At 44.7% G+C, this 25,135-nt stretch overlaps 1 protein-coding gene across 7 annotated transcripts in view; it reads right to left on the bottom strand.

Annotated features, from left to right (window-relative positions):
* The window catches only part of NFASC (neurofascin), a 733,849-nt gene that overhangs the window by 352,662 nt on the left and 356,052 nt on the right, over positions 1-25,135 (bottom strand). The window lies entirely within an intron of this gene.

The following is a 25,135-nucleotide window of genomic DNA, read 5'->3' as shown; positions in this document are numbered from 1 at the left end:
ATGAGAAGAATACAAAGGGGAACTGGATTCGATCAACACAAGGCATTTGCAACTGGAGCACAATAAAGAGGATTAAACAGAGAGAAGTGAAACCTCAAATATGATGAAATCTCTTTGAACAATCTGTGAGCAAATACTCATCTTAACTGAAGGTTTGTAGATATTGGAGTTTTATGGCACAGGAGATTTTGTGGCAATTACCTCACTTTGGAGAAACAACAAAATGCAAAGCACTAGCTTGGTGACTCCAGGCTAATAAAACTCAGTTTTATTGTTTCTTAAACTAAGAGAAACTCTTTCCCTCACAATGTTTGTCAAAATTTGACAAAAAAGAAGATCAGAAAAAGGGGATAAACACACATCACAGGAACCAAATCAAGGTGAAGGGGAGAGATATAGTAGGTACTGGTGGGAGTAAAGGTACTAATCTAAGGTGAAGGCGGGGCATTAAGGCAGGCAAGGAGACAGAAGAACTGGATATAGTTTGGGTAGAAGTAACAAGGCATACATGGCGGTACAGATTCTACGGGACACAGGTGCTCCGTTATAGGTAGTGAGATACTGGTGTATAGTCAGGGGTGGAGACAGTTATAGTGTAGATGTGTTTAGGTACAGGCAAGGGATGAGGGTGCTATGGTACAGGTAGGGGTAGCAGTACTATGGTATTGCTATGGGTAAAGGTCAAGGGATAAGGGAGAGCAACTGACTTGGGTACAAGCAAAGAGATGAAGAGCAGCGAGCAGAAGATGTAATCTTTATGTATCAATTTGCTGGTCAGTGCTCTGCTAGCGCTCTAGCTGTGTAACTCAGGGATCTCTAGACAAGTGGGCTTTGTAATGGTCCACTATGCAAGTGTAGTTCATTTGTCTCTGTGCTGGTAAGCATTCTGCTGGTAGGTTACGGGTCTAACTCTTTATACCTGGATTTGGCAGAGCTCTGCTGGTCCGCTGCAGGTGCAACCTCCAGTAACTTTGTGCCTGTTATTGCTCTGTTTTACCATGACCTCCAAATTTTAATACCAACTCAACAGATTTGAACATTTCTAAATATAAAAAAAACTCTATTAGTAGATCTTGCTGAAAGTGGAAAGACGCCGTGAGTGTTAAGCTTGCAAAATGCCTGCGAAAAAACTGCTGATTAGTGAGTCAGGTGTGAGACTGAGATATATTGCAGAATACAAAAGGTAAGCATGGCTGCTTGTAAGCAAGGTATATGGCGTTGGATGATGCAGACACCTTTTGTTCAGTTACTTACCTAAAACATCTTGCAAGGTATAAATAGGATGCTAAACTCACTGTGCAAGACCACCTCAGCAAGCCTGTGTCCCCGACCTTGCAAGATATCCTGTACCTCGCTTGTGAAACCAATTCCTAACGACATCCCAAAACAAATCTGTGAATCTTGCTCACTCACATTTCAGTCAGTACAGAAGGAAAAAAAGGCAACCTGGCCAGTTCTGATTTGCCCAAGGTGCTCCAATGACTCGTGTTGTTACCTTCTACTACACAATTCCTAAACTGCCTTCACATGTTTTTCAGAATATTCATTTTACTTTTATTTTATAGCAAACATTGCACCATTAAGTGGAAGAAAACACCTGATTCAACAACAAAAAAACAGACATTTTAACAACTACTACAAGTTATAAGGCTTGGGTCTATGCAGTTAGCTGCAGGGAATTAAGATTAACAACGCAAAAATTACTTTATCAATTGACTGAGATTTCAGTATCTATTATACATCTCATTGTATTTCCACCATCACCTGGAATTTTAAAAAAGGTTACTTACTTGTAATTGCAGTTCTTAAGAGTTGATATTTTTATAAATAGACAAGCTTGACTCTCATCATTGAGCCATAAAAAAGTCAGTAAAATGTTAAGCACAGCAATTTAAGCCACATATGTGTAATTTGATGGTGCCTTGCTGCCTGCCAATTACATTATTTGATTCTGCACTGCATACACAATGTGTGAAGACATCTAATACGTCATCATCCCCACCACCCTCAATTCTTTTATGCCCCCAGTACCTCTTATTTTATAGCACAAGCATGAAAAAGGAACACAACTGTTCTCAGAGGAGAGGGTCGCATTTACATCTATGTATGATACAAATTTTGTGTAGGCTAATTAACTAAATTAAGTAACTTTTTTTCTGCAGCACTGAATGCTTCATAGATGTTGCTGATATTAAGATTAAAAAGAAGTGCACTATAAAGTAGAGAAGATAGCAATGAGGCTCAACTTTCTCAACCAGGCTTCCTTGTACCACCTTTCTCTGTCTGAATTTCATCTGGTATTGGCTGTTCAAAACAAGCATTTGCAATGCAATGGGCCTCGCGTTTGTTTGAGGTAGAGCTATTAGCATTGTAAATTCCTAACTGGACTTTTCTTGCCACACAAACTAAAAATAAAAAATAAAACATTTGACATAAGCAAGCCAATTCAATGCGCCGCCAGGAGCGCGAAGAGAGAGACAAAAGGAGAAAAAAGTTTGCTCGCAGTCAAAGTTATCGACAAAAGTATAATTATCCATGTAACAGGATCGATGGCCAAAGCAGTAACAAAAACCGCCATAAGGAGGGACAAAGGTAAAGCAGTTACCAACTAAAAGAAAGGATTTTTGAAAGGCAAGCCCATGAACGAGTGATAGTGATGGGTGTGGTTAAAAGGTCAGATACATTCCAACACGTTGGAAAGGCAGCATTTGCGCGCTGCTGTGCTCAACCAAAAAAGCAGCTCTCTGAATTTGATGGGAAACTCGTTAGATGCCTGGTGAGTATAGACAACTGTGCTGAATTCCCAAACAGCATATGTTTTACTAAAGATGAGAACATCCTAAATGTTTTCCCCTAAATGTCTTAATTATGTACATGCTACACAGCCCACAACATTAGAGCTTATCTAGTCTAGTCATTTGAGACTCGTGAGAATCATGCAACAGTCCCATGCAATACAGGTCATCCGTTCACCGATCCTGTGTTTAACAGTGTAGGCAGTGACTTTTGTACTGCTTCTCCATCACGCAAAGGCACTTGTGCTATCCTGTGGCTAAGACTAAAAGCATCAACTTTTGCTCTGCTCCCACAGGACGATCCAGGCATACCATTAAAGAGACAAATTCCAACAGTTACTTGATTTGATAAATTTTCCCTTTGTTGACCTCAGAGCTGTTGTGGGGCTGAAAAAGAAGCCATCAATCTAGGGACCTACATAACTGACCAGAGTTCAGCAAAACATTTTTTTACATAAAACTTTCTCTCTAGAACTTATTTCCCAGAGGGTGCAGAACCATACTCGCACTCCCACATGTTGTGTGCAGTTTCTGTCAGGATATGGATTGGCTTCCCCTTGATGAAGGCAGAAAGGCCTTGACAGCCAGCAGCATGTGTGCAACTCCGGAAGGTTGCCATGCTAATGTTGCTTCATCAAGATCAAAGGGCTCTGATCTCCAAATCTTCCAGATGGGCTTCCCAGGCTACAGAAGTCATCTGTCACTTCTGTGCACTCTGGTTAGGGCAAGCAAAACAGTCTGCTGCACATTACTTTGGCATCTGACATCAACCATTGCCACTTCCACTACACGGATGTTGCATTCCCGGTGCTGGATCCACTGAAGGCTAAGGTTCCATTGCAGAGCCCTCAAGTGCCAGTGGGCATGACGTACACCAGCATGCATGAAGTAACAAGACCAAGAAGTCTCAGAAACATCTAGGTCAGAACTAAAGCAAAGCCTGAAACACCAGGATCAAAGCCTGATTGTCCGGGACTCACTGCAGAAACTGAAAAACCTTCAAAGCCACCATTTTTAGGATGACTCCTATAAAGGTAATACCTTGCATGAGTTAAAGAATGGATTTCAACTCACTGATGGAAAACCCCATGAGTGGACAACAATGAAACTGTCTCCTTTAAGTGTTCTGAGAGTGACTTAAGTAAGTTCATCTTTAGCAGTCAGGCGTCGAGGTTTAGGAATACATACATTATCAACCTGCAAAAATGAACCATGAGCACTGACATCACTCTGGCAGATGTTATCATGATGGGCAAGACCATGAACTGAATGTTTTTACGACCACCCAACATACTGAAGGAAATGTGTACTGGACTGAAGGATCGATACATGAAAGTATGCGTCCTACAAGTCCAAGGGCTTGGACCCAGATTCTTGAATCCATCCATTTTGAACGCAACCTTCAGGAGGAAAGCGTTCAGAGGCCTTAGATCTCATATCTGCCACAAACCACCACCCTTCATGGGGAACGAGTACTACGAAGAATAGCATTCTGTGCTCCTTACTGCCTTGGACACTATTTCGATGATACCTTTGGCCAGCATGGTTAGAACTTCTCTGGCTAGGAGGGCAGCATGCTGCACCGATGGCTGAGCACACACTGGTGGAATATGTGAAGGACTGGATAAAAAGGGATGGGCTTAATGAAGTCGAACATTTTAAAGGACACACTGGTCCAAAGTAACTGCTGAGCCGCCATATACCAAGATTGGAGTCACTGTCCTGAATTTCCTGAGCCATCATCAACTCCATAGCAGAAACAGGAATTTATGAAGACAGGGCTACAGTAAATTGTATTGTCTTGTCCTTCTGATGCACCCTATGGGCCCATGGAACCCATCAGAGAAGGAGTGTAAGGGAAAACAGCAAAAGATTAGAGAACTGTCTGTCCAGAAATGACAACATACTCCAAATGAGCAAATGAGAGATATAGAAGGCGGGAATAAAAGAGGGTCCAAAAAGAAGGGGTAATAGGTTAGCATGCTGACCATTCTAGGACACCTTGGAAAAGCAGCCTGAAAGATAAGAAGGAGGCTAGGAAAATGAAGAGCTAGCTATGCCAAGAGAGAAAAGAATAGAAAGAATGTTAGAGTTAGCCATCATGTCCAAAGTTGCATAAGAAACAAAAAGTTCTAAAGGTAATATAGCAGGATATGAGATTAGAAAAAAATACTGATGAGCTGTTGTTGATGATACAATGAATCATAAACAGCACCAGAAAGGAAATGCAGGCTCACATAGCCAGTGAAGGTGTTTCAAGGTCAAAGACGTCCTAGTTAAACAAGGAGCAGAAAAAAGGAGTCTGGCGACCTGATTTAGAAGAATCTGCAGTTGATGAATGAGAGATTAATTTAATTACAGACAGAGTGCATTACACCGTATTCTAGACTTGTGACTGTACCAGAAGTGACGCAATGGGATATATGGCTAGAGCACTAGTGACGGTTAGGTAAGTTCAATTCTAAATTTGTAATGCACATAAAAAGACAAACGAGAAAGGAACGAAAAGTGAAATAAAGAAACCCACTCTAAGGACTACCGAAGTTAAGTCACTTGCATTTTTAATGGCTAAAGGCTGCAGCAAATTACTTGAAGTAACCACTCCCGTAGCATCCTTCAAGGAGGAAGGTTTACAATCTGGGGAGAAATTACAGTAGTAACAATTTTATTAGCACCCTACAACAACAATACTGTTCCTACACCTCAGAAAAGGCAACAGTACTTAATAAAGTTGAGACCAGTTTTAGAAACCCTTTGAAGTGGCAGACCCCTCAATAGGGCAGTTAGCACACACTACTTTGTTAGATTCATAGCATCATTGAAGGAGAATGGTTGACGGCTGATGACCACCCCGCATTTTAGAGCAAGACGGAATGTAACAATGCTCTGAAGAGAGATGTTCTCTGATCCACTGTACAATCAGCCCTTCTAATCACTGCTGAGAAAATTACATGCACAACAGTGGCTGAATGCTGCAACATGACAATCTTGGTTTTGGGGAAGTATCAAGGCCACAAGCGTTTTGCAGATGGGTCAACAATGCCACATTGCCATTTGTAGGTAGCAGGAGGTTACTCACTTCACTGTAATAATTTTCAATATAGCAACAGGGTGTCAGCATATAAGTAGTATCAGAATCTGATCCGAATGAATCGTCGATAATGCAAATATACTCTTATCTCGAAACACAAAGCATCTCTGGAGACCCTTTTTCTTGGAGGTAAATGACCATCTTTGCTTTTTCTGTGTCCAGAATCTTCTGTGTACAAATACATTTAAAATGGCATTGTTGAAGGCTCCGTACATACAGAAGGTGAACGTGGCTTCAGAAGTGATGCTAAGGCCAACTTCATGGGAAGCAATACCAACGAGAGCAAAGTAGTTGGCAACGGAGTGGGGTGAAAACAAGCAACATAAAGCCACAGTTGGCAGACGGTGCAAAGACCCTAGGCATTGTGGCAGCTAGTGGAGGCACGTTAGAGGGTGGAGGGGAGGGTGGGCAAATAGAGCGTGCAGCTTTCTTGAAAGCCTCCGCCTCCGATAGGTAAAGCTTACAACTGAAAACAAAATCTCTGACAAAGGTTCCATGACTGGCTAGGGTTTGAATTAGTGGACCTCTTCTCTTCTTTCATAGCAAGTTGATGAGTAAGACCTTCTATACTCCCTTTTTTTGCGCAACTGAACTATGAACAGGAGGGTGGCTCTTGATGCGGTATTGAGACACCTCTTGTGGTTCCAGAAAGCTCCCCAATCAAGTATGCCAGCATGGGCTAGGCCTCCATTTCTCTAATTGCCATAGAGTGTCTCTGTGAACACAGGCTGCTTGAGCCTTTACCATGAAGGCTACCAAGATAGCCGAGATACTGCAGGTGCAAGACTTATATCGGAACCCTATAAGTCATGCACGCCTTAATGCTAAACATGCGGAAAAAGCTAGCAAGGAAACCTCTGCGGCTCAGGAGTCTGCAACTATGGTGGCATATAAAATAAATATATATGTCTGCATTTCTCCAGTGTAATTTTAGGCCATGAGCTAGGACAAATTAAGCCACTGGTACCACTCGGGGGATGGGTTCTAACGTGAATTTTTGTGCAAGGTATGGATGCCTAGAGATGGAAAATATGTGAAAGTAAGTCATTACTCTTTGCCTTTTCTCTGATATTATCGGATTAGAAATCATAGCCGGAAAAAAAAAATGTTTTTCATATTCTTGATAAACAGCATACAAATTCAGCGTAATATGTGGAAAATAAAGCTAGTTCCACCACACTGGTAAAATTCAGTATGATTTTAAAATAATTATGATTATTAATTGTAATATTTAGTCCTTAAAATAACAATAAAACATCACTGTATTCCTCATATATGTTGATACAGATTAAATGCATAATTTTCACTTACAATTTCAAATAATAATAGTTGTCACATCTTACATAGGCAATGTATGTCATGAGTGAACATAAATACAATGTTATCATTCACATTCATTGTCATCATCTTCTTATGAATATGTGTCATCATTCTCTGTGTCTGTTTGATTTGCAAAGGTAAGAAGTCAGCACACCAGTGCACTTGAGGTCATTTAGACAGCAGACACATCTTGGCAGTTTGCAGTTCTTGATGCAGTTGCAAGCTAGTAGATTTAACACAGCCTGAGGTGCTGGCTGCCCCTCCATTCAGACCACTACCAGTTGCTCTGCTCACTAGTGTGTTTTCCAACTTCCACCCTCTCCCATTTGGACTCAGTGCTTGTGGCTCATTCAGAAGACATCTCTTGCTTATAGCGCTTAATAATTTGCATGTTATGCATGTTTCTTCAAACAGTCCCTGCAAGGTGGAAGTTGAGGACTGTCGATCTCACCCGTCCTTGTGCAGAATAGGTGATGTCTTAAGTCAATCATGTGATGAACCGAAGATTTTGGTGCATACAAAAAGAGAATTGCTCCAATTTGTCCATTAGTTCTTCAGAGAGATTTCATTTGTCTCCGAGCTGTGAAAATGTTTCCTGTGTATGTCTGCTGGTAGACAGGATTTTGAATGCACTCACCTTTCCTTTCCCCGCAAACGCACTTACTATGTCACATCTGGTAAACCTATGGAGACCTATCATAGCTCGACAAACATTTTCACGAAGGGTTGAAGCTACTTTCCCAATGTCAAGGACTCACATGCATATTTTAGTCCCACATTTCAGAAAAATGTTGCCATGATTCTTTCATGGAATCCCAAACACATAATAAACACATCAGTGTCATCTTAGCTTATCATTACTGCCTCATAACTCTCATTAGCAGTGTGTGCAGCACACAACAAAAAAACAACCATATGCTTCTTTGTGTGTACTGTTGAGATCAGACACTTTGTGGCTCCCTTCAGATGTGATTTTGTAGCATTTATCTTTACAGTTCGTGAACAGTGTTTTATTTTCAAGTTTTAAAAACTACTCTGGTTTCCTCCATTTGTTCACAAGAAATGCAATGAGAGTTGTTTTAACCCTTACGTGGCTTAGCAATTCCCTCCACTGTCTGACAATCTGGGAAAGTGTAATGCTCTATAACTGGCCCGAGTTCTTCTCCTCCGATTGTCCTTTCGCTGTTCTTAACAGATGTCTCATTATACGTATCAAACACAACATCAATTCTTTGTCTAATAAGTTCCTTCCCGCAAAGCCATGGATAAGATAGACTTAGCTACCTCACCAAAGTTTGATTTCTCTCCTTTTACTCTCTGAACAAGAACCATACCATCAATCAGCATGGCTGAATTTCCAGATATTTCCTCAGCAGGGGTAACATTTTTCTGCAAGTATGTTGCTAAAACTGTTTTGTTTGTCTTTTGCAACAGATCTTCTGGAGTTGCTAAAGCCTATGGAAAAGGCCCTAAGGGATGAGAGAGTACATCCACCATTTGAAGGTTCCGATTCTGTGCTGTCACAATGATTCGACAAAATAGTGCTTTGTCTGCTTTCATGATGATTGTCCTGCCATTACTGTTCACTGCCTTCTTCTTGGACATGTTAGTGAAGGCTTTTCGTTTGTTCATTTTCAGTGGGTCATAAAAACTTCTTAATAGGTGGAATATTCTCATGTCGCTCCAGTTTTAAGTCTGTATAGCACTGTTCACCTATTTCACACACTTTTATTATGTCGAATACTATGTACTGAGGTGCTTTTTTTGCTGTGGAGAGACTAAAGAGATCATGTGGCCAAACAAATGGATTTATCCAGCTTTGAACCAGACTGACAGCTCTTCTAACAATATCTTTGTCTTTTTCAATTTGTGATTTATGTAGGTCTGTGTGAGTAAGATCTGATCTGTTGTTATCAACCATTTCCCTTATCTGACCAAAAAAGGTGCTTCTCTGTTCAGCCATCACATAATATCTTTTCGAAGCACCTGCCTTGAGGTTGAGCCTTGTTGCTCAAAATTATTCTTGTTTCATGCTGTGCGTCATCTGCCATCTAGTGCTTGCATTTGCAAACACTCAGGAATAAATAGCATTTTTTTTTGTTATGGTCTCTAGGCATAGATTAAGCCAGTATGCGTTACTATGATACTACGTGTAGCCCTTCAGTGCCCCAGTAAGTAGTTTCCAACTTCAGCTTCATTTTAATGCTGGTAATATGCTCTTTGTGTTCAAAACATACAAGTTACTAAGGCCTCCTATTACTGTTTTTTAATAGTGTTACACATTAACTCACCATCGTCATTGAAATGTGAATCTAGACATGTTTGAAGCTGCAAAACTAGGGCAACAGGTAACTAACTAACTAGCTTATAATGCAGGGTAAAACTATGAGCATAGTACTGATGCATTGTGGAAGAAGGGTGAAGTACAAATTGTGCAAAACAAATGTCTTACCATTGTTTGACCTATGTGAGTTTCTCTTTGCGGCTGTACATCAACAAAGTAATGTTTAGTGACTGCATGTACAGATGAGCATGTTGCCTCTCAGTAAACATCAGTAAAGGATACCATTCCAATGTATGCTAGCAATGTCCCTCTCTGTCCTGTAGAGTGCGCCTTTGGCCAGATCTCTAGGTCTTGCCCCAGAAGGAGCAGTTTGCATAATTCACCGTAATTTCATTCCCTTAGTAAAGGGTATTCCTCTCATCTGGTTTAAGGGAGTCTCAAAAAACGGTTTGTGTTTTTGTTTTTTGCACATAGTACAGGATAGCACTACAAGCACCCAATGTATGCAAAGCCCTTTGTGCTGTTGGAAAGATAGCAACTGTTGACTGATTCAAGTGAGAGTTAAATACTACAAGGAGAATGAATTTTGCGTCACCACGTTATCCTCGTGATTTTTTCAAGAAAGTCTTTTGCATTGTTAGGGCCTAAAACTGAATTACTCTGCTTAAGGAAGTAATGGCTATTAATGTCAATGTTTTCATTTCTGGGTGATACATTGTTCCCTTTTCCACTGTTAGTAAATGTGGAAATAGTATGCTGTTGTGACACTGTCATACATACCATGGCAGTGCTATCAGTATTACAGTTATGTATGAGGTACTGCACCTGTTGAAAACTTGTGGTGCAGCTGGTGTTGTTGGAAAAGTGTAAGCATATATCTCACATTAATTAACTGCATTCCTCTGAGACTGGGAGTGTGGATAACTGGTGGTGAAGTTTTGGCATTTTGAGTTTTGACTGACTGCATACAGATCTATGCATGTGCCCCCAGGATCAAAAATGCCTTTAATAACTTCCTGATCCAACTCCCTCTGATGAGATATGCCTGTTTATCTCTTTAACTACTCTATTTGTATATTTTGAGCTATTGTAGTGACGCTCAAAGTATCGCCCTGGGGGCCGTATGGAGGATATGCGTTATATGCAGTCCCCTTGCCACAGCCGCATTGGGCAGCTGTTCACTTGACTCAGCACTAACATTTAGAAATATTATATGCACAGGCAAGCATTTATTTAAAGGTTACCTGAAGTTAAAGAAAGGAAGAAACTAGGGCATGCTTTACTTTGGAAACACCTTCATTTTTACAGACATCTTGCAGCAAAAGTCTAAAAGTCAGGTAAAGTCTGTTAAAAATTCAAAACGTGTATTTTATTAACATGCAAAACCGTTTCACCTTAGTACGTCAGAATATATCCACGAATTAGGAAGCATTTTTTTTAACGTGTTCTGTTTGGAACAGGCCAAGAACCTGCTGGTGAGGCCATGAAAAAGGTACTGAGCCACAACTCAGCACAGAACTGTAAGGTATGCGGAATGATAACGCTAAAGGCAGCTATCACGGGGGGGCGTGGCCACGGAGCCAAGCATGGCGCATGCTTAACGGATCGGCTCCGGAGGGGCCGACTTTAAATCGGTGCCTGGACGCGCTGAGGCGGGCGGTCCTGTGTCCAGAGCGGAGTGGGACGACTGCTGTGGACGGGGGGACCGCGGAGGTGCGGTCTTGCCCCCCTGGAGCGGGCCCCCGAGTGACTGGGGCTGTTCGGGGCTGCGAGGAGGCCATGGCCCGGCCGGCGGGCGGGGCCGAGGCGCGCTGTGCCGGGGGGCTTCCCGTGTTGGTACATTGCAGGTGAGCGGCCGACGCGACCGGGGCGGCTTGAGACCCACGTGGTTCACCGCCGGGTTGCGGCCGCGGCCCCAGATTGAGCGGTACGCAGCGCCCGGCGCTGGCCTTGAATGCGGGCCCACCCTGGAGGGGGGGTGCAGGCTGGAGCGTCTGCTGGGGGCAACTGCCGGCGGCGGATCGGCCTTCTGCTCAGGAGGCGGAGCCTGATGCCCCCTGACTGAGGGACTACGCACAACGGAGAGACGCGGAGACGGGGGGCCCCCCCGGAGCTGCCCGGTGAGGAGTCCTCTTTGGGTGCGCCCCCCTGGAGAACGCATGACCGGAGCCCTGGTGTCTGCTGCCCAGGAGCCCCCGGATGCCGACGACGGGACTTACTACGCTCAGGGCGCCCCAGGATGAGTACTGATTGTCCTTTGTGGGGCGAGACAACGGGGAATCGCCTTGCACCATCTGCTGTCATCTACCAGTGTTGGGGGCCGGGTGCCCTTGTTCCCGGTTGCGGAGCCCCCTTTGGTTGACCGGACCAATCCCGACCGGAAGGCCTTGCTGAACCAATCACTTATACGCACAACAACGCAAATCTACAAAAGCATGCCAGCCCCGGTTTAGCCCAAAACTGGTTTCTTGCCTATGGAGTAGATGTGGCGCGACCGGGGGACTGAGCACGGCGCACTCACGATCGTTCGGTCCGCGGGGGGCCGCTGGTGGATCTGGGCCTAAGCGCACTGGGCGCTAGCCTCATTGAGTCGCCCCTACCTGCCTGGCCAATGCCCCCCAAGGGCAAACATAAGAGAAAAACCATGGACCCTCCGGCACATGCACCACTGGGGGAAAATGAACCGTCCACGCAAAGCCAGTCGCAAAGCAAAATGCAAGACACTCTTGACAAAATACTGGGTGCCATTGAGGACACCAAATCCACATTACAGCGCGACATCAATCAGGTGGCGATAGAGGTGGGCCTCCTGAGAGCTGATCATCACAAATTGGCTGACAGAGTAAAAGAAGCGGAGGCAACGCTAGCGGAAGTAGTCCCAAAACAAGATGATGTATCAGCGGAGGTGACCTCCTTGGTTGGCAGAGTGGCGAAGCTTGAACAGCGTGCTGAAGACGCAGAAGGCAGAAATAGGAGGAATAACATTCGCGTGGTGGGCCTCCCTGAAGGGGCCGAGGGGCCGAATATGGTGGAGTTTCTGGAGAAATGGCTAAGCACAGTTGTCGCACCAGGATGTCTGACCCCCTTCTACTCACTGGAGCGAGCACACCGTGTACCGGCTAGACCGCTGGCTCCTGGCAGGCCACCGCGAGCAGTAATAGCTAGACTCCTGCACTACAGGGACAGAGACATCCTCTTGCAGAAAGCCAGGGAAACGGGCCCGTTTAAAGTAGCCAATGGCGAAGCGACATTATTCCCTGACTTCACCTTGGAGGTCCAAAACAAGCGCGCCTCCTTCCTAGCCGTTAAAAGAACCTTGCGAGAAGAGGGGATACAGTACTCGCTGCTCTACCCAACAAGACTACGAGTGATTGCGGAGGGGAAGACCATGTTTTTCCAAACTCCAGAGGAGGCATGAGAATGGCTCGAAAGATCGGGGACACGGCCGACGCGACCAGTACCGGAGTACCGCGGGGCGAGCGGGACCCGGCGGGCCTCGAAGGGGAAAAGACTCAGAGACCGCCAGAGACTAACACCAACGCGGACACAGAGGGAAACTGGCAAGAGAGAGGCCCTGGAGGCAGCGGCCAAGGTGGGTGGAGAGTCGCCGCCGCGGGAGATCTCTGAAGAAGAATCGGATGATACGGTTGTGTCCTCGCCCGACGGCTCTGGGGACTCGACCTACGCGCCAAGAGTGACCCCGCAGACCGCTGACGAACTTGCATAGATCGTGCCCGCACCAGCGCTGAAAGGCGAGACAAGATAAGAAGCGAAATGGCCCCTCCGGACCTGGCCGCTCCCCCGGACATGACTCTTGCCTGTCAGTCCTGACTGGAGAGTATTGCGGTGATGTGTTTGAATAATTTGCAGTGTTGCAGAACTTATTGGGCAGCCTACAGTTCCGGAGGTGCCCTGGGGATGGGGAGTTGGGGTTTGCAGTTACTAGTTATATCGGCACACGTGCGAAATGGTACGAGCATGAGGAAGGTACAAACTTGTGGGGGAATCGATCGGGGCCTTGGGCGTGCCGTCCCTGCATACAACAGGCCTTGAGAATAGGATGGCGAACTACAATATCATAACTTGGAATGTCAGGGGGATGGGTACTCCTGCTAAGAGACATAGAATCCTTTCCTTTCTAAAAAGGAGAGGGGTGCAGATAGCTATGCTACAGGAAACTCACCTCGCATTCGGAGAGGGAGAGAAACTAAGGCGGAGATGGAGGGGACAGGTGTTTGCCACAGAATATTCAGCTTACGCAAGGGGAGTCCTGATTTGGATTAGGGCGGGGGTCCCCTTCACGATTGATTCCTCCAACATTGACAATGAGGGAAGGTTTGTCATATTAGAAGGGAGATTACAGGGGCTCCAGTTGACCCTGAGTTGTATATACGTCCCCAACCAGGACCAAACAACATTTATGACGAACCTGTCTAGGCACCTTACTCGTCAACACACGGGGGAAGTACTAATAGGTGGAGACTTCAACGCAGTGCTCGACACTGACCTAGACAGATCTACCCCCCCCCCGCTACAGGGAGCAACATCAACCAAAACAGCAAAAATATTTGTTGGGTGGCTAGACGCCTGGGGGTTGGTAGATGCTTGGCGGTTACAACACCCAGCGACCAGGGACTATTCGTTTTATTCGGGTCTTCACCAGGTACACACCAGAATCGATAGGATAGTTTGCACTGCGGGACTGGCTCGTAGAGTGACCCATGCTGAATACCTTGCCCGCACAATATCAGATCACAACCCTCTATTACTGACATTGAGAGTATCACAGGACAGACCCCCCATACCGTCATGGAGAATGCTCCCGACAGCGCTTGAAGATCAGGCATACAGGGAGGAATTAAGATGCTACCTAACAGAACATATAGAAACTAACCAGGGATCCACTTCCTCCAGAGGCATAGAGTGGGAGACACTCAAAGTGGGGACGCGGGGTCACTGTCTTGGACAGTCAGTGGGGATAAAACGTACGCTTGAGAGAGAATTAAACGCGCTGGAGAGGGTCATACATGAGGGGGAGCTGAGACAGGGCTCTGCAGGGCAAGTGGATGAAGAGTACGATTGTGCACGTAGAGAGCACTCCCAGGCTGAAGAGCGACTTAGATGCCATAGTATGCAAAGATACTTGGCATCCATACAGTCAGAGGAGGGAAGATCTGGTAGACTATTGGCATGGTTGGTGCGCCCGAACAGAGATAGTGACCCTATTGCAAGTGTATTAGACAGGGGAGGAACACCCAGACTTAGCCCAGAATCCATTAACGACGCATTTAGAGATTACTATACACACCTATATAGGAGGCCCACAGACATGGAGAGGGGGACCCTCGACAATTTCCTAACTCGGATACCTTTACCGGTATTGAGCCCAGAGGGCAGAGTCGGCTTGGGGGGCCCAGTGACTGCGGATGAGACGGTTGAGGTGATTGCACAGTTGGCCCCTGGGAAGACCCCTGGTACAGATGGTCTTCCTATGGACTTTTATAAAAAGTATAAAACCTTACTAGTCCCCAGACTGATAGAAACGTATACGGAATCGGCAAAGAACGGAGAACTCCCACGCACATTGCGTGAGGCATTGGTAGTGCCACTTCCTAAAACAAATAGCAAGGAGGCATCAGTGACAGACTATCGCCCACTATCAATGCTAAATAGCGACTTTAAGATCCTCAGTAAGATCCTGGCCAACCGGCTGTTGCCCCTTATGCCCACCCTGATACATCCTGACCAGAACGGTTTCATACCTGGTCGCAGCACCTCCCTAAACCTTAGGCGTATTTTCTCTATCATACATATGCCCAGTGAATCGAAGCCGCCAACCGGGACCCTGCTAGCAGTGGACTTTGAAAAAGCCTTCGACTCAATTAGGTGGGACTACCTGAGGGTGACAATGTTAAAGATGGGTCTGGGTGAGGGCTGGGTCGAATGGGTGGACCTGTTATACTCATCCCCGCTGGCAAGGGTCAAGACAGGTAGGACAATCTCTGGTGCCTACCCAGTGCACCGAGGAACCAGACAGGGATGCCCCCTATCCCCATTGTTGTTCGCTCTGGCGATGGAGCCCCTGGCAGCCTGGGTACGAGGGGAGGGAGCTGACAGAGGGATTCAGTGGGGACCAACTGATCACATTATATCGCTATATGCAGATGACATCTTGATCTATCTTAGAGATGGGGCGAGTGGTCTCCCCTGGGCACTGAACGCCCTGGAGGAGTTTGGAGAAGTGTCAGGATTACGACTTAACCGTAATAAAACATATGTGTTCCCCCTGGTGCCTGGATATAGTTGTCCTGCAACATGCCCAACAGACCTGAAATGGGCCCCACGGACATTTAGATACCTGGGGATCCAGATCTATCATGACGTGGGAGACTTAAGAGAGGGCAACCTTGGTAATGCGCTCCGATCCCTGAGACCCTCAGTAGAATTTTGGCGCTCTCTGAAGCTGTCGGTGATGGCCAGGGTGACGCTCTCCAAGATGATCATGCTCCCCCGACTTCTCTACTACTTTGCCAACTTGCCACTGCTAATACCCCGAACATGGTTCCACGACCTGAACGCAATACTCAGAGAACTAATATGGGACAATGGGCGCAGACGAACTACACTTACAACTATCTGCAGACCACCCAACGCGGGTGGCCTGGGAGCCCCCGACTTTGAGGCATACTATTTGGCATCCCAATTACAGTGGATACCCGGCTGGCTTGCGGGCCAGGGCCAGGGCCAACTGGATTTATATACAGCCCAAGGAGCAATAGACACGGCGTGGATTGCGACATGCATGACAAACAGAAAGATAACCCCCCCTGGGAACAATATAATGATAAAAGTGGCGCTGGCATGCTGGAAAAGATGCATGAAGAGGGCGGGAGTGGGCCCCCCGTATTCCCCAGCTTTGCCACTGGCGGTGCTTGCCATAGAACCCAGGGGGAGAGGGCCGGGAAACACCGGACTTGGCCCCTGGTTGTCAACTGGAATAGAAGTAGTGGGAGGACTCTTCAAGGAGGGAGTGCTGAGGGGATTTGCTGAATTAACGGAAGAGGGGGTTCCCGGGGGGCAGTTCCTGCTTTATGGGAGGCTAATACATACTCTTAAGACCCACTGGGGCACAGTGAACGCGGATCCTACCATACACGAGGTCCTGCACTCGCTGTTGACATTAGGGGAGGAATCACATCTGATCACTAAAATATATCGGGCCCAAGTTGAGGCAGCATTGGACCCATTACGGTCGCTGAGAGGAAGGTGGGAGGGCACAATTGGGCGGGAACTAACTGACTCAGAATGGAGGAGAACACTGGCCTACCCCCGGAAAATATCATGTAATACACGGCTAAGATACATTCAATATAATTATTTGCACAGAACCTACCTCACGCCTCACAGACTGTTCCGTATATATGGAGGGGCTTTGGGGAATTGCCCGAGATGTGGAGGAGGAGGGGCAGATTTTGACCACATGGTTTGGACTTGCCCAGCGATCCAGACGGGCTGGAGGGAAATATTGCCCGCCCTGTCTGAATTGTTTGAAACTGCGGAAAAGTGGAGGGGCGCTTTTTGGACCTTTCCTTGGCCCTTTATAAGAGACTAATCTCGGGGGGCTGGAAGGCCACGGATCACCCTCCACTGTCTGACTGGAAAAGGGATATATCAACATGGTCTAGAGCTGAACTGCAGGTCCTAAAAGCAGAAGAAGCCAGAAATATTCGCCAGGTTCCTATAGCCCGGGGTGGGAGAATTTAATGACGAACTGGGAGAGTATAAATAGGAGGCTGGCAAGCCCAGTAGGAGAAACCAGTGCAACTCAATCCACACCGAGGATGGAACCAAATGGTGGAAGCACATAGACAGGCACCCAAAATCAGACCCAAACCACACATAGATCGCACCAAGAGTAAAGGTGGGAGGATAGTTGGATCCCTGACCCCTGAACCACCGACAATAATAGTAAGCAACGTGAGTGACCCGCCACCTCCACGGTGCGCCGGTGCGCCCTGGATTGCCATCTTCCCTCACCCAAAAATGAGCACATTACAGTACCTTCAAGCTAGCAACCACAAAAGCCATTCGCACGAAGCCGTAAAGTTGACCGTTTGTGGTCCTTTGATTTTCTTTTTTCTCACCTTCCTCCTTTCCCTACCTCCAACTAGCTCAATACGAGTGTCAACAGAAATTGTACATCGCACACCTCGGGTTTCCCTCCCCCTCACCTTCCGCTTCTCCCCCCACCACCCTTACCTTCCTGTATCTAGCCCCGAGCACCATTCTCCCAAGTTAAAAGGAAGAAGGGGTCCAAGTTTGTTGGTTGATTGTTGAATACACAGCACAGCGAATTACAGAAAGGAAATATACATTAACAAAGTAAATGTGCACAATTTATGGAATAGAAATCATTAAGACCAACGATAATAAAGAGTGCAAACAATGAGCACAAAAAAGAATATAACAATATAAGCAAAAAATGCATGTAAAATGAACAAATATGAAACCGTGTGAAAACAAAATGTTAATAAAAATATATTTAAAAAAAAAAAAAAGGCAGCTATCACCACGTATAGAGAAGCACTTGAGGCAGCGATAGTTGAGTACAAAGAAACACCAAAGGCAGTGAAAACACAATCATCAGTGATAGACAGGTGCAAGAGAATGCTTTGAGTGGAAGCAGATAAATGCAGAGAAGAGTGAGCTCCACAAAACAAAGCTCAAATGTTTTAGCCATGTCTTTTTTGATGGGGGTTTGGCGCCGCATTTGCTGAAGTACGAGCCTTGTCAGCCACTAGTCCCCATAAGATGTTACCAAATTATGGCAATTCCTTGGCATGGCCAGTTATTGTTCCAGACACATGTGTGACTTTCCCACAGTAAGTACTCCCTTAGGAGACTTAATATTAAGTAATGCTTCATTTCAATGGTCACCCAAATGTGAAGTTTCAAGAAAATCAAGCATGCAATTGAGAACACCACTGAAATGGCCTGCTTTGATCCAAAGCTGCATGGAGAGGTTGTTGTTGACACCAGTTGGTTTCTGAGCGATCATTGACCAACACAATGGACACCCAAATGCTCAAAGGCATATTGTGGCATATGCAAGTAGACGTTTGTCACAAACTGAATGTGACTATTTACAATCTGAAAAAGAAAGTTTAGCAGTCGTGCGAGCTTGTGAACATTTCCACGTATTCTTATATGGAAAACCTTTCACTCTTGTAACCGATCATCAGGCACTGCTTAGCATCTTTGGCAATCTAAAAGCCAAAATGCCTCCAAAGAATTGAATGTTGGGCTTTTGGACTACAGGAACATGACTACACTATTGTGCACTCACCAGAGAAAGATCAAAACCATGCTGACTACTTTTACCAAATGCTAGTACAGTGTCATGATACCCCTTCCAAAGCAGCTGAAGCCTACATTAACTTAATCATCAGTCCAATACACCTGTAGCTATTTTTTGGGAATGAATTATTGCTGCAACAAGCAAAGACAGTGACATGTTGATACTAAAGGACATTATTGCACATCAGTCCTGGAAACAGCACATTCGACCACTCAAATTTAAACATTTTTAACAGGGGGGGGTGGAGGGGGGGGGGGGGGGGTAGCAATGACGGACTCTTTTGGTTCCTGATGAAGTTTAGCTATAATCAAATCAATATCTATAAAAAGTTTTGACTAGGGGGAGATGTAGTGTCTTGTGAGTTAGAAATGATGGGACCCTTTTGGTTCCTGGTGGAGTGTAGCTATAATCAAAACGAGGATAATATTTGGCTACATTTTCAGATTGGTGCACTGAACAAAGTCAATTAATCAACTGAAGTGATTTAAATTATGTGTTTGTAATAATGCACAATTGTATTTCATTAGTGTAAATGTAACTGCCATTTTGCCCTCTGTGCTCACTTTAAATTAAGACACAATTTAAATGCATCTAAAATATAACCTGTTAGTACACAAGAATCCCCACCAATCTGCATATTGCTACAAGATACTGCTGAAAACAGCAAGACATTGGATTTTGGACAGACACTGTACTGTACAAATCTCCCAGATACCTTCTTGAAAATACATGTGTTAAAAATGACTGTGACTCAAGATAAAGACATAAGCAAACAAAAAGGCAATGGACCATTGGGGCCCATTCTTTTGATGTCTAAATATTCTGGATGTACAACAGAATGTTCTACCAGATGTTGGTGGACTGAGCAATTGAAAGCAATGCTGGAATAAAAATCCTGGATTGCCCTCATTCCAATTGTTCATTTGACCAATGATTACATTTATAGACTACCTTGGATCTCAGTTGTTCTAACTATATGATTTAGTATTCTACATTCTTAATGATGACATATGAAAAAAAGTATTAACATTTTTAAAAACAGACTTTGTGAACACTTCTCAATGCTTTCATGGCATAGCATGATCAATGTATCACTGATTTACAAAAATGTATTTTATAGTTAACAGTCCCTACTTTCAACTGCTTCTGAACCTGTGAGAGACAAACCTTTCAATTAAAACAGATTAAAAATAAGTCACAAAGTATGCAATGTTTGCCATACTAGTTGCATTATGGTGGTTATGCCTTTTTAGGACGTTGTTCTGTTGTCATGGGCAGGAAGCCCCAAGAGGAATTTAGCATGAGAGGAGGGAACGTAAAATCAAAAACGGCTTCACTATCTATATTTAACTTCAAAGCAAGTCATCTAAATATTGGCTTGTCATTTGTCTACTAAAATAACAAAGTACTAGAATTCCTCTAAAAGTTGGCTGTTTTCTATTGAGCATATAGTTTTTTCCTAGTACCATAACTTTACACTTCTGCAAGTTCACTAAATAACCACTGACCTAAAAAGAGGTACAAGGCATTTGATAAGGCTGACTAAAACGTTTCGACTCCGGTTAGTACTACAGCATCATCTGACCACACTAACAATGTGACTGGAACTCTGTCTGGTTTGGGCATATCAGCATTTAGTTTTTTTAGAACCTCACCCAGTCCATCAATCAACATTTCAAACATTGGGGATGGTAAGGTACATTATTGTCTTACTCCCACGTTAACAACTATTTTATCTGTTGCTTTCTCCTGTGGCATGTAACAAATGCTTCTGACTTATCTCCTACAACAGAATCAGCAAGGACAAATATATGTGCAATCTCCTTCATTGCCATCGCTTATTTGTTCATAGAGTGCATGTTCGCCTTTAGGCATCCTGGTGATAGGACACTTAAGAGCAATCTGAAAAGGAAAGAAGCTGGTTAAGAGAACAAAAACTATTTTAAGCACCTACAAACAGCTAGAAATTTGAGAGGCATTGCAGTGCTGTGGGAATTATATTCCAGAGCTATGGACCAATTACTCTGAAAGACTTGCCTCGCCATCTGGGCGACTTATAGTGAGGGATCACAAGATAATGTTGATTTTCAAAACTGAGGGACATCGCTGCAAAATACGGTGGTACTTAGTTGGGCCAAACCTGAAGCCAAGTCTAGGAGAAGGCCCAGTGCACAGAAAAAAGGAATTATGAACTGGATGAGTCCCTTAACTGGCAGTCAAGGCTGAGCCTCTGTTGTACTGAAACACATTTAAGACACCCAAGCACACAGACCACTAACTGCCAGGTTTTGGATTCTTTGCAGGTTATTCTTACCATTCTCCAGAAGCCCTAGTTAGTGTAGAAAGAGACAATGACTCTAGTGGTAGGTTCACCAACAAATTCAATCTGTAGAGAGTAGGTTACAACAACTGTTCCAGTGCTCCTCCAGCTGCCAACTGCGGTGCATCACAGCTACCATTCCATTCAAGAATGGAAGCCGCCAAACACTGGCATGCGACATCTTACGTATACCACACATCCCGCTCCTTTAACAAATGTTACTCACAATGCATTCAATAAAAAAAGGGCACAAAGAAGAACTTTCCTACACTAATTAGTTGTGATATACACAATGCCTGAAAATATTTCTTGAAATTTCTTTAGTAATTCTTCCTCTATTAATTTCCCTTGCTCCTCTAGTGACAATATTTAGCTATTACTATTGGGGTCCAGTATTATGCCTAAGGTTCCCTGGTCCATCCACGCCAAGACAGAAGGCCCTTTTTCTGCTATATACAGTGTCCCCTGTGCCTTCCTCCCTTTACACTTGAAAGTTAATGTTTTACATCCCAATATAGGAATCCTTTCCCCTGTGAACGTAACTAGACATGAAGGTGATAGGTCATTTCCTAGAAACTTTGCAGATTTTTCCTCCCACACCGACTTAGAATAATTGCATACAGTGACCCTGAATTGGCTACAATTTGAATTTGCAAACCACTAATTGTTGTAATACAAATTGGTTTCTTTTTTTCCCCATCAATTCCTAACACAATGTCCCCAATACTCAAAATACAGTCTTCTGATTCATTAACCTCAACAGGATTTTCTTGCTCACCCAGTACACACTTAACCATGGAATTGTTGGCTTTTTCTTTTCTTTTTTTTTTTTTTTTTACAAACTTTGTCAAAATGTCCTGAAATGCTGCACAAGGAGCATTTCGATTTTATAGCTGGACAATTTTTATCTCTAGCCAGGTGTCCTTTATTCCCACATTTAAAACATACTGGACGTTTATCTATTCGATACTTCCCAGGTCCTGGTTTTTGTACAAAATTCTTGGTATTATCACCTCTCTTCTCCTCATTGATTCCTTTACATACAGATTTTACCTCTTTTCCATTTTTAAGGCTGCCTTAGCACAAAGCTTAGAAAGTCCTGCTTTCTTTACTATGTCATTTATTTCATTCAGAGAGTCGTCTCCACATACTCGTAACTTTTCTTGCACACTGGCATATTGGAGTGCATAATGATATGATCTCAAATGAGTCTGTCATGTAATTGCCCAAAAATATATGTTATTGCCAATTTTTAGAGGGCAGATACATAGGGGCGGAGGCCGCCCGCCAGAATTCCGCCCCCATAATACCGCTCCGCGGTCAGAAGACCGCGGAGGGTATTATGAGTTTTTCCCTGGGCTGGCGGGCGGTCTCCAAAAGACCGCCCGCCAGCCCAGGGAAAAACTCCCTTCCCACGAGGATGCCGGCTCGTAATCGAGCCGGCGGAGTGGGAAGGTGCGACGGGTGCAGTAGCACCCGTCGCGTATTTCAGTGTCTGCAAGGCAGACACTGAAATACCTTGCGGGGCCCTCTTACGGGGGCCCCTGCCGTGCCCATGTCATTGGCATGGGCACGGCAGGGGCCCCCAGGGGCCCCGCAACCCCCCCTACCGCCATCCTGTTCATGGCGGCTTTCCCGCCATGAACAGGATGGCGGTAGGGGGGGTCAGAATCCTCATGGCTGCGGAGCTGACCGCTGACTTTCCGCTTCTGACCGCAGCTGAACCGCCGCGGTCAGAATGCTCGTTGGAGCACCGCCAGCCTGTTGGCGGTGCTCCCGTGGTCGGTGGCCCTGGCGGCCACCGGCCGCCAGGGTCAGAATGACCCCCATAGTCTTCAACTGTTTCATCCTTTCTTTGCTTACATTTAAAGAAATTATTTCTGTCAAAAGCAGCGCAAACAATAGGTCGGTAATGTGCATCCAGATCCTCCAATGCATGTTTGAACACATCAGGATGGTCAGCGGCTCCGTTTGTGTGTTTGTCTTCGGGTCCTCAGCTGTGTAATAGTATTTCTTTTTTTCCTAACATAAGAAAATTCTTCCCCACTTTCATCTTCAATCACAGCTATATAATTTAGGAATAGTCCTTCCAATCAGACCATTTCATTGCTGGTTCACATGTTTCCTAATTCAACAAAATTCAAATGAGTAATAGGACTAGGATAATCTAATGCACACTACACATATTATGCATAGCTAACACACATTTATAGTACACATAAATGAACTAATTTTAATAAAGGTGCTCAAAAATATACTAACTATAATTACTTGTACACTTCTACTTCTTATGTCCCATTTACTGAATTGTGATTCACTTGGTGTGCGCATCACCAACTTACAGTACAGTGCAGGACGCTGCTGCACTAGTAAAGTGGTGTGCACAGCAACAAATAATTCCTTGAGTATTTAACTTTTTAGGTGTGCACGTAGATGCCTGACACAAAAATGGCACTATGCATGCCAAATACATTGAAAATGTTCCGTACACAAGCACAGGAGGAACAGATGTGTGTAGGTGCCTAACTCCAAGACGTTGCCCTGCATGCATAGAATGTTTAAATGACGTATTGCAGCATGCACAGGAGGATCAGGGCAGGCAGGCTCACAGAGGTCGCGCGACAGTCGTTCCCAAAACCTAGCGTAAAGAAAGTTTGGCCAAATGTCTCCCAAAACAAAGTCTCACCAACTACCGGTGTGCCGTCCAGACGAAGCGGGTGCCAAGACCCAGACACACAGTGACTCAGCAGCTCACCACAAAACCTACTCTCCTGCAGCTGCCGGGAATCAGGCAATGTGGAGACAATGTGCTGGGTCTGCTTGTCACCAATTTATAGAAGAAGACGATGACTCCAGTGGTAAGTTCACAAACACATTTCATCTACAGAGAGCAGGTGACAACAACTGTCCCAGTACTCCTCTGGCTGCCAACTGCCGTGTATCACAGCTACCATTCCATTCCAGAATGGAAGCTGTCAAACGAAGGCACGCAACAGCTTACATATACCACAGGTAGATGGAATTACAGTACTCTTAGTACAGAGCACAGCCACCGACTACTTTTGAATCTGCTGAAGTGGGATAATAAAAAACATGTCTATAGGAGTTTATGTTGTGAAAAAACAGCAACCCAAACATTGTGCATGGAATTGTCAAGGACAACCAAGAAACAATAAGTGAATGAACAAATCAATTATGCTGTTTTGTAAAGCGCATGGCTACTCAGGAGGGTCTCACTGCTGTAGCCCAAGTATGCACCAAGAAACACAAAAACACTAATCGGTGGAGGAAAAAAGCCAAGCGGGAGCAGATTCCAGGCTTTAGCCGCTAAGATCTAGAATGCTTTACCTCCCTTCCTCGTACGCTTAATGTGAGGCACTACCAGCACAGTGGCAGATGCCGAATGCAGCAATCTAGTAGGGCAATAGGACAGAATTACTACTTCTGATGACAGCTAACCCCCTTATCCTAAAATTGATTAGAGGTTGGGATTTGGAAGGAAACCTTAAGTGAAAGATAAAGTGTGACAGCTGATTGGAAGAGACCACACATTTGCTTTCCGCCCTTCATCCAAAAGAACTGTTTTTAGGTTCAAATAAACAGAAGCAATATTAGCAATACATTTCAGAACCATCAATAACTTTCCTCCATATAAACTGTGCACTAACATTTTCTGGTGGCCCTTTATCAAACTTGTGGACAGTTTCCCAAGCAGGCTCAAACAAATGTATGATCCTTTTCCTAATGACCTCTATTACTAAGGTAATGAAGCTTTGACCTGTGCTTTACATTAACTGGCTCCTCTTAGTTCGCACTTTTGAAGAACTAACATCTTTTTTACCGAGTTACTCACCGTCACAAATGGCCTAATTGTCATCCCTATTATCAAACCAAGGGAGCTCTCATTTTCAAGAAATGTTTGCAAAACTTGAGCACCTTATTTTGTCATGGATTACAGGGAGAAAGA

The sequence above is a fragment of the Pleurodeles waltl genome, chromosome 6, assembly GCF_031143425.1.
Source record: "Pleurodeles waltl isolate 20211129_DDA chromosome 6, aPleWal1.hap1.20221129, whole genome shotgun sequence".
Taxonomy (NCBI): Eukaryota; Metazoa; Chordata; class Amphibia; order Caudata; family Salamandridae; genus Pleurodeles; species Pleurodeles waltl.
The sequence above is the reverse complement of the archived record's forward strand: the minus strand, read 5'-3'. Positions and strand labels throughout refer to the sequence as shown.